General features: G+C 36.4%; 1 long non-coding RNA gene across 3 annotated transcripts in view; it reads left to right on the plus strand.

The window, feature by feature from the left end:
- LOC107648927 (uncharacterized) overlaps positions 1 to 8,911 on the plus strand; it is a 76,713-nt gene extending 67,802 nt beyond the window's left edge. For 2 of the 3 annotated variants that reach the window (XR_008914015.1, XR_008914017.1), the window contains 2 exons: positions 7,590 to 7,737; positions 8,633 to 8,911. This is a non-coding gene — a long non-coding RNA (uncharacterized LOC107648927). Of the gene's footprint in view, positions 1 to 5,904; positions 6,119 to 7,589; positions 7,738 to 8,632 lie in introns of those variants that run through there. The other variant, XR_001626684.2, reaches the window with a different exon arrangement.
- Positions 8,912 to 10,416: the final 1,505 nt, after the last annotated feature.

Below are 10,416 nucleotides of genomic sequence, written 5' to 3' on the forward strand. Positions count from 1 at the left end.
ATGAAATTGATTAGGGGATACAAAGTTTAGATGTGATTCAGTCCCTGTCTTCATAAAAATTACAATCTAAGAGAATGAGTTGATATATACATAGATTAATGAGGAAATATAGCTGAAGGATAGAATATAGAGAAAATAAAAGGACCTGTGGAAGTTTTGAAGGAGTACCAACTTAGGGGTATGAGAATGGAACAGAGAAGGAAGCAGAAAGGCAATTATATGAGAGTTTGGAGAATGGAGAGAATATCAAGAAAGAGCTCTTAAACTAGGATCTGTGAACTTGCTTCTCATAATATTCTGATAACTATATTTTTTGAAAATCTTACGTATTTTGTTTTCTGTATCTAAAAACATTATTCTGAGAAAGGGTTCATAGCCTTCATTAAGTTGTTAAAAGTGTCTAAGACACAAAAAGGTTAAGAACCTTTATATATATATAAGGAATATATAAGGTATATAAGGAAAAGACATGGTTTAGGTCAGTCTTGGGTCATGCCCACATTTGGGAATTAGGAGGATATTAATGAGCTAAAAAGAGAGAGCAGTGAAAGGGGGTGGGTAAAGATATGAAGTGAAGGTGAGGAAGTAGAAACTGTCTTAAAAGTCAACGGAAAAAACAATATCCAGGATAGTTTGGTCAACAGTATTAAAAGCTTCAAAAAGTTCAACTAGAAAAAAGATCAAGAAAGGGAGAAAGTTCTGGACACTAAATGCGGACTGACTATAGCGGAATATAGGGAGCTAGGAGGCTCAATGGATAGAGAGCCACACCTAGAGGCAAGAGATCCTGGGTTCAAATATGACCTCAGATACTTCATAGCTATGTGGACTTCCTGGGAAAGTAACCTAACCCCATTTCCCTATCCCTTACCACTCCTTTGCCTTAGAATGATGCATAGTATCAATTCAAATAGAGAACGTAAGGGCTTAAAAATAAAGATAGCGAATAGCAAAAGTTCTTAACCTTTTTTGCCATATGCCTCTTTGACAGTCTGATGAACTATGAACTTTCCCTCAGAATAATGATTTTTAAATTATTGGAGCAAATGCTATATTTCAGTTAGAAGTTAGGGAAAATAAAGATGTAATTTTTCCCCCAACAGATTTGACAGTCTCTCTTGAAATCCACAAACCTGAGGTTAAAAACTCCTAATATATTCTCTGAACTAAGAAATTACATGGTGTTTTCCCTTGAATGATTTTCTGGTACAAGTTATAGATATTCTATAGTTTGATGGTGAAGCCTTATGGAATGAGACTACCCCCTGCACAAGGCTGGGCCAACAACCTATGGAGTACCTATAAAGGTTATTAAAATTTGTCAAGATTGCTAGGAAGTTTAAGGTATTATAGTTAGGTTAGTACCAAAGTGATACAATTTTGACCCAAGTAGAAAACTAAGCATTTTTAATTTTCTTGTAAAATAATTAGGTACAAATATACTAGATATGGGCACCAGTGAAAATTTCTTAATGTACCTTAAGAATGTTGGGCTTTCTTCCCCTCTTGGTTTTCCAAGTTACTAACTGAATCAAATTACAGGCCCCTCTGCTGGACTTCCTGTGAAACAACAGATCTTACTGTAACCAAATATTACCATTTAGGAAACCCTTATGCAACTAGTGAGGATTCTTCATTCTCAGACAACAGTGAAAAGGGGTCTTTGTTTTAAGCCTGAACACCTGGAGCATGTTATCTAAAGCGGCCTCCCCAGGCCCCCAGTGTAGCGGGTTCCCACAGGACCCAATCATATTCCTGCCTGTTTGAGTGCCAGGAGAGCCACCCACACCCACACCTGCATCCAACACTCCTATTGGCTAGTGTCTCTACCAGTTTTGAATAGAACCCCTACCTCGAATGATCTTAGTAGTTTCAGGAAGCACAGGAATCAAAATGAAATGCCTAAGTTTGGATACTAAACTGGGACAATAACCTTGATCACAAATTCTCCCTTTCTCTTTCATTTTTTTTCCCTCTCAAATCTGGCTAGAAAAGAAGAAAAATGACAAGAAAGAGAAAAAGGAAATCCAGAGTACATACTCTACATAGAATAACTACTGCTTACCCCAAATCAGCTCTTTAGACTAGAAGACATCTTGGATACAAAGCCTCAGTTTCCTCACTTGTAAAATGAGTGGATTGGATTCACTAGGTTGTGGTGGGAATCAGATAAGATGAAGCACTTAGCACAGTACCTTTCACCTAGTATGTCCTTAATAAATATTTGTTCTCTTCTCCCTAAGATTCCTTCTAAATCTAAATCTATAATCCTATGATCTTATGAACAATTCCATGTGTAGATTTATGATCTTGTGAAAGATCCTGAGAAGCAATTTAATAAAAAGAATGGAAAGCTGGCCTTAGAACTAGGATGACTTTAGTTTAAATCTGATACACAGTGGCCATGTGACCAAGGGCAAACCCCGACTTCTCAGAGCCCTAAACCAAAAGTGTCTAACACATAGCTCCCTGGCAGAACATGTCCCACAGCACTCCTGAGTGCTGTGGCAACCAGATTAAAATATAATTGGGAAGATATTTTTTAAAATAAATAAAAAATAATAAAACATAGATATTACATTTTAAAAGCATATTTATATATGATCCCAAAGGGATCCTTTTGTCTAATTATCGTCCTTCAGACAATTCTCTAAAATTGTAAATTGCAGAAAGTGCCATTCTCTACTGAATTTCTTCACCAAGGAATTTCAGGGAAATCACAGATACTGTCCTAATCACCATGAATGACTTTATGGGTGGGAATACATATTTACATAGTGCCTACTATGTACCAGGGACAAAATTCTATACATATATTATCTCCATTATTCTCTACTATATCCACAAAGAAAAAAAATATACCAAATATAATCTTAACATAGAATCTACATGAAGGCAACTGAACATTTTGGCCCAAGATAAATTAGTTTATCTCTTTGTGGATACATTCGTTCACTGGAGATATCGATTTCTAGCCTCTGCTTCCATCTTTGATTATTTGTCTCCACACAAAATCTTTCAAAGTTCCCCCTTTCCATCTAGTCTTATTGTCTACATTCTCTCTAGGTCTGCATAGACCAAGAAAGAAAGAAAATAGGCTTAAATGATACAATATACTGTGGTTTGGAAATTAATATATTATTTACAGTGAACCCTAGAATGGTCTATTACATAGTACAAAGAAATAGAAGTTTCATTATGAATGGGTTCTTGTGTGACCTCAGTTTTTCACTGAGTGACACTGAGACATTATCTCTCATTTGACAAATAGGGTACTAGTAGATTATGAGTACAAGATATATTATATGATGGTAAAGTTCAAGTAAAGTGTATATGCTAAAATAATTTTGAAAAGATAAGAGTAATATCTTTATTCATATCTTCCTAGAGTACAAATTCCTGATAGGCTAGAACTAAATCTCAGTCATCATTTTATCCCCAAAAACTTTTTGCACAGTGCTGTGAACATAGTAGGTATCAAATATTCATTGACTAAAAGACAGATGTCAATGATTTTAAAATAATCATTTATAATATAGTTATTTTCATTACAGAATATGTAGTTTTACACATCAGAAATACGTTTCCCCCCTCATATGAAGAAAGAAGGGTTTTTTTGGTCTTTTTTAATGAAATCTTATACATATGCACAGACAATCAAAATTATGCTTGTGTCCTAATTCCTGGTTTGTTTGTTTGATATGTGAGCAATCGCTGGTAAATTTAGGTAACTTCAGCAATTCAATTTTTTGATTAAATGAATCAAAAGTCTCACAGGATCTCAGACTTTGCATTGGAAAAAGAGACTGAGAAATGAACACAGGTAGAAATGTTGGAACTATGTTATTATTACCATATTGTTACTATTTAGTAATAACCTACATTTACTAAGTGGCAGAAGGATTCATGCCAGAATTACATGCATAATGGAATGAAAGTCATTGTGATGTTAAACTGTAGATTTTTGAAGTATTTATTTTTATATTTAAGAATATATTTAAATATATGTATATTAACTTCATCTGCTTTTAGATAAAGGAGTCTGAATACTTGTTGAATATGTCTTTAAAATATGAAAAAGATTGCCTCAATTAAGCATTTTCTTATCTCCACACACTATTTTTACATTTAATGTTTTTGTATTTCAGGTAACAGTGTATTTTCACATATCTTCAGCTCATTCCTCTAGCAAAATGCATGTTTAAATGGTTCATCTGCCCTTATAACCAGTTTAATTTATTTGATTCAAAAACAAATCTCTCTCTAGATGGTTTCACAAGAATGAGGGAAAGACATTAACAGAGCTTGTTTTTTTTTTTCCTCCCTTCTCTTTGAAATAAAATATACAGATTTTGTTTCCTGGTGTTTCCATGTCTATCTTTCTTGCTTTCTTCGTTTTTATGCAGTATCCAATATCACAGAAGCTGGCAGCAGAAACTACATAGAAATGCTTCTAATGGGGGGAAACATTCCCTAGTGTTATAGGTGTAACATATATTCCACAAGAACAATAAGAAACCAGTTAGGGTTCCACTTTTCCTCATTCACTTAGAAGTAATGATCTCTAGGGTAGTGTGTAGGTTTGGGGGTAAAAGTTGAGGTGGGAATGGGAAGATAACTATTATTCATGGCATTAAGTAGAAAGAAAAATCACCAAACTTCTGGGGTTTATGGTCAGCAGCCTTTCTTTCACTAATATCTAATGATGTCATTTGTTTACTTGTAAAAGCCAGGATATAAAAAATGAATTATTTTGCTCTCTGGTCTAATTCATCTCATGGATTGTAAAGAGATCAGGAGGAGAGAGGATGAGAATAATTGAAGGAATGCAGAATTATTATGATTTTCAAGAAAGTCTTATAAAATGTGTATTATTCCTAATAAACACAAATTCTTCTCAGGTAAATATGTAATTAGGCACTTTCAGAAAAATATACTTTATGTCTACAAATTTCCTTATATTTATGTGAGCAATGGAACTGTTATGTTTCCTATTATTCATTCCTTGAGAAAATATATAACTAGGAAGGATTTTTTTAAAATTATCAACACAGTCCCCTTAAGAACTTGTTCTAAGGAGAATGAATATTAATTTTAAGAAAAAACATATCTATAAATATTGGGGCAAAATTTTTCCAAGTTTAGTAGTTTAGCTATTTGTTTCTTTTTCACCAAAGCTAAGGTAATTACAGCAGAACTAGAATTCTGCTTGGAAAATGATTTTAAAAATAAAAATTATTTTTAGGCTGGGAAACCTACACATAGAAAATTTCCTAAGGTTAAAGAAAAAACCTACTTAAAATGGAAAATAGAAATGTCATTTCTTCTTGAGAGTACTGTTTCCTACAAAGAGTTAAGTCTGAAGCACTGAAGAAAAAGGAACTTTCACATTATCTTTATAACCAGTTATTTAATGTCTTTTTAGAAAGTGGAGGAAAAGACAGAAAATAAAGGAAACCCATTTACAGTCTGCCAAAGGATCAATCTCAAACTAAATGTGAAAGAGGGCTGAATTACTACTGCTGGAGTAGTTTGGGCTTCTTCAATGGCCTCTTTTGAGTTAAAAAAAAAAAATATATATATATATATATATATATATATATACACATATAGGTGTGTGTGTGTGTGTGTGTGTGTGTGTGTGTGTGTGTGTGTGTGTGTGTGTGTATCTTATGATGAACGCGAAACTCAAACTCTCATCCCTGGGCCTGAATGATCTCATCCCTTGAGCCTGGATGGAGATGGTCAGGGAGATGGGGTCACATTCGCTCTTCACCGCGGCTCTATACCTTCTCCAGAGTTCCCCAAAGTCCCGGGCTAACTGGAGTACAGGCGCGTAGAGCTCACGTAGACTCTTATCCGGGAAGTCAAGCCCAGTGCTCTAGGCTGTTCCACCGGTTGCCAAGGAACCGGACCCACGTGGCAGTGGCGCGCTCCTGCTTGGGCCACACAGATTTAGTAGCGGTCTGTAGTGGAAGTAGGAGGAGACGTTCAGGTCTCGCTTCTAATCGAGCGCTCTCTTAAAATGTTAATCCCATGTTCTGAGACCTTCTCCCACCAACTCAGCACCCAGGCTCCAGAATAAGCAAGTGGGGTCTGGGGATGTGGCGCAGAAAAGGTACCCAGGCTGTTAGTATACTTCTGAGGGAAGAGGGCCTGGTGCGGAGTAAAATTGTATTCTTTTCACCTCTACATTGTCTCCCACCCTCATCCCTACCCGCCTCCACCCACCAACATTCAGGCTTTCGAGGACTTTTCTGAAGTGGGAGTTACCTCGTACTCCAATCCTCGGCCTCACATGCTGACCCCGAAAAAGCGGGAGCAAGCATCCAGCTGTGGACCGCTTGGGCCCCCTTTGCCAGCCCCCAGGAAAAGGGGCGAGACCCTAGCGGATCAATCCTTGCTCCTCATGAGTGGCCACAGGAGGGGCCCCTGGCGCTGCTTCTGCCGTGGGGAAGAAGATGTGATAGGGTCCCCCATATGCCTTTCTGACCAGATCACTGACATGTTGAAGTCCAGGAGCTCTTAGTCTAAGTGGACAGGGAGGGGACAGGAGTGAATAAATTCCCGCTTTGCACGAACTCCCTAAACTGGGGAGGAGCCTGGAAAGTTGAAGATTGGAAAGTCAAAGGAGGCAACTTCAACTGAGTCAGTGAATGGGACAGGTGGGCAAAGGCACGGAGCTGAACTGCATGTGAATAGCCCCCGCACCCAAAGAAGCAACAAGCCTTCCTCATATTCTCTAGGATCCCAATTGGGTCAGCATTCCCACTTCCTGCTTGTTTCAAAAGCAGAGACACAGGAGAGACTACTAAACTGTTAGAAACTAATCTTGTACTGGAACAGCCGGGGTACTGGGCAAAAGTCAGAAATGACTCAGGAATTTTAGTAAATAAACTCCTTGTGTCTCACATCTTCCTTATTTCCCTCTTTAGTGAAGTACTGAATGTTATTTTCTTTGGAGAGAGAGGGGTTTTTTCCCCCTAATTAAAATGACTAATTAAAAAATATAGCCCTTCTTGTTCTCATCCCCTAGAGCCCACAATAAAGTTCTCTTACTTTTAAGCCTGGTGTCCGGAGACAGTGACTCAGACTGTCCCGGCATTCCATCTGCCTACACTGCATATGCTTAGCCACTGCCAAAATTTGCACATGTGAGAAAAAAAAAGGTATTTATTGTGGTATTGAAATATATTCATATAAACAGAAAAATATTCCAGTTACCAGTGTCTTCATGTTTAATATTTTTGAGTTAGTCAATCAAGTCAATTAGCATTTATTAAGCACTCACTATGTGTCAGACATAGTGTTAAGCCTTGGAGTTTTCTCATTTCATATAGATTTCTCCTATTCGTCATATAGATACTCCTATATATACAGACACTAGAAGGAACAAGAGTGCATCCCTTCCATTCTTATTTTCTCTTTCCCCTTCTGATCCCTTTACAATCCTTTCACTCCATGAGATGAATTAGACTAGAAAGCAACAGAATTCATTTTTATGATTGTATTTTATTAATATAATCTTAATGATTTGTTTTTTTATTCTTTATAACCTGGCACATGGTTGTGTATCATGTACACATTAGGTCTTTAGCAAGTTGAAATGAAGAGGAAAAATGTGAGCCAGAAAGGAAGAAGATCCTTATGATTTGGGACACAAGAGTCCAGTATCTCTACACTAAGACATTCATGATGTAGTACAAAGAAGAACTGATTGAAAGGGGGCATTCCAAGGTAAGAACTCCCCTGGAAATTTTTGGGACATAATGACTAAGTCTTGGACCTTCCAGGGATGATGAACTTCCAAGCTGTCTCGGGTCATATGATAGCTCAGTATGGAAAGAACTGGTTACTTTAGAATAACACAGAAAACAATGAGTAGTCTCACTTTCAATGAGGGGAGAAAGATAAGTTGACTTTTCCCTATCTGGAATCATGGTGACCAATCCCAAGCATCAAAAGTTGAGACTGGGCTTGGTTGCCTTTTCCACTTTTTGTTCTTTTTCTTTTCTACCAAAGCAAGAATGAATCTTCAGATCTAGATTTGGAGGTAACCATCTACGTTTGAGCCTGAAATCCTGGTTCCCTTAAGTAATTGGCTGCAAAGATAATTTCATCAATAAGAGTAGATGATCACTGACAAGAGAAGAAAACCTTAACTACCTAGAGTTGTTTGCCAAAAAGACATAAGTATAAGGAGATTATAAAGAGAGAATATCTTTGGAATTCAATTTCCTTATCTAATTTAGAGGGTTAGATTAAATGTTAGAGGGTTAGATTAAATCACTGAATCACAGAAATTAAGAAAATTAAGAAATTAAGAAAAAGAAGAGACCTCAGTGACCTTTAGTCAAACTCATTCCTAAGAAAGAATCTTTCCATAGCATACCTAACAAGTGTTCATACCAGGGTTGCTTGATGAAGGGAAATGTACTACCCCCAAGAGGAACCTATTACACTTTGGGATGGCTCTAATTGTTAGGAATATTTTCTGTCTATCAAACTTAAATCAGCCTCTGAAAGTTTCACCTATTGCTCTATTGAACCCTCTTGGATCAAAATTAACAAGTCCAACACCTCTTCAAATACTTAAAGACTGCTATGTTATACCTTGTCTCCTCTTCTCCAGGTTAAATGCCAGTTCCTTCAACTGATCTCAGGTGACATGAATTTCAGACTGCCATACTGGTTGCCCTCTTCTGGATACTCTCCAAGTCATCAATATACTTCTTAAGATGTGTAACACAGTATATAAGGTTCCAGTATACAACAGGACTCTTACCTCTGTCTGATATGATATCTTCCTTGACTTACCTATTTCTCTATTGACTCCTATTAAACTTGTATTTGATTTTAAAAATCTAAGAAATTAAAAAAAATAAAATGTTGTGTATAGCCATGCCTTAAATATCTTGTATTTAAGGTGTTTGTTTTTTAAAAACTTAAAATATAAGATGTCATTTATTTCTCTAAAAGTACTTTTATATTATATTTGACTCAATTTGCTAACCTATGAAGATCATTTTTAAATCTTGAGCTTCAACTGGTATATTAGTTTTGCTTCTTACTTCGGTATCATCTGCAAATTTGATAAACATGCCATCTATGCTTTTATCCAAGTCATTGATTAAAACAAACAAAAAAAAAGTTTAAAAGTATCCAAGAGACAGCTAGATAGCACAGCAGATAAGAGCATCAGGCCTCAAGAGGGGAAGACATTACTTCAAATCAAGCTTCAGATACCTCTTAAACAGAAAGTAAGGGTTTGGGAGTCAACTAGATGGCCCAGTGGATTGAGAGTCAAGCCTAGAGACAGGAGGTCATGGGTTCAAATCTAACCTCAGACACTTTCTAGCTGGGTGACCTTGAACAAGTCACTTAACTCCTGTTGCCTAGTTCTTATTGCTCTCCTACCTTAGAACCATTGCACAGTGATTCTAAGACAGAAAATAAGGAGAAAGGAAGGAAGCAAGGAGAGAGGAAGAAAGGAAGGAAGGAGAGAGAGAAAGAAAGGAAGAAGGTAAGAATTAATTAAGTGTTTGGAGATGAGGGTAGCCAAAGCATAGATCCCTAGGGCACTCCATTGAAGATTTCCTTCCAAATTGCCATAGAAGTATTAATTAATGACTGCTGTTTGGGTCCAGCCATTAAATTGGTTCTGAATTTACCTAACTTTATAATTGTCTAGCCTGTAACTCTGGGGAGATAAAGAAAAGAGTAGAATAACAATGACTAGTATTTATATAGTACTTTAAGGTTTACAGAGTACTTTAACAAATAGTTTTTTATTCTCACAACAACCCTGAGAGGGTAATTATCCTTTTTTTTTACAGATGAGAAAACTTGAGGCAGACAGAGAGGTTAAGTGACTTGCCCTGAGTTACACAGCTAGTAAATGTTAAGGCTGTATTTAAACTTATGTCTTCCTGACTCTAAGTCCAGCACTCTATCTACTGTAGTTTGCTATGATTTGCTTATGATAAATCCATGCTAATTCTTTGTATTTATTGCTTCCTTTCTTAGATATATGCTACTTCTTTCATAAGGGAAATAGGGGATGAAAAAGAGTGTCTGGTTAATTTTTTACAGTTGAAAAAACTGAAACAAACAGTAAAGTAACTTGTCCAGGGTCACACAGCGAATTAGTATCTGAAGCCAGATTTGATTTCAGAAAGATGAGTCTTCCTGACTCCAGCCTGGCGATCTATCCACTGTGATACCCTATTTACCTCCTAACCTTCTGCTAGAATAAATATATTCTATATAATGTATCAATATCTGTATACATATTATAGATAACATACATTTTTATCATTATATTAACATATATACCACAGCTAACTCTGGTTTAAGATTTTCATCCTACCTGAATGGTGATGAAGTAACATTTTTAAAGTTAATGCTTCTGATATT

This window comes from Monodelphis domestica, chromosome 1 (assembly GCF_027887165.1).
Source record: "Monodelphis domestica isolate mMonDom1 chromosome 1, mMonDom1.pri, whole genome shotgun sequence".
Taxonomy (NCBI): domain Eukaryota; kingdom Metazoa; phylum Chordata; class Mammalia; order Didelphimorphia; family Didelphidae; genus Monodelphis; species Monodelphis domestica.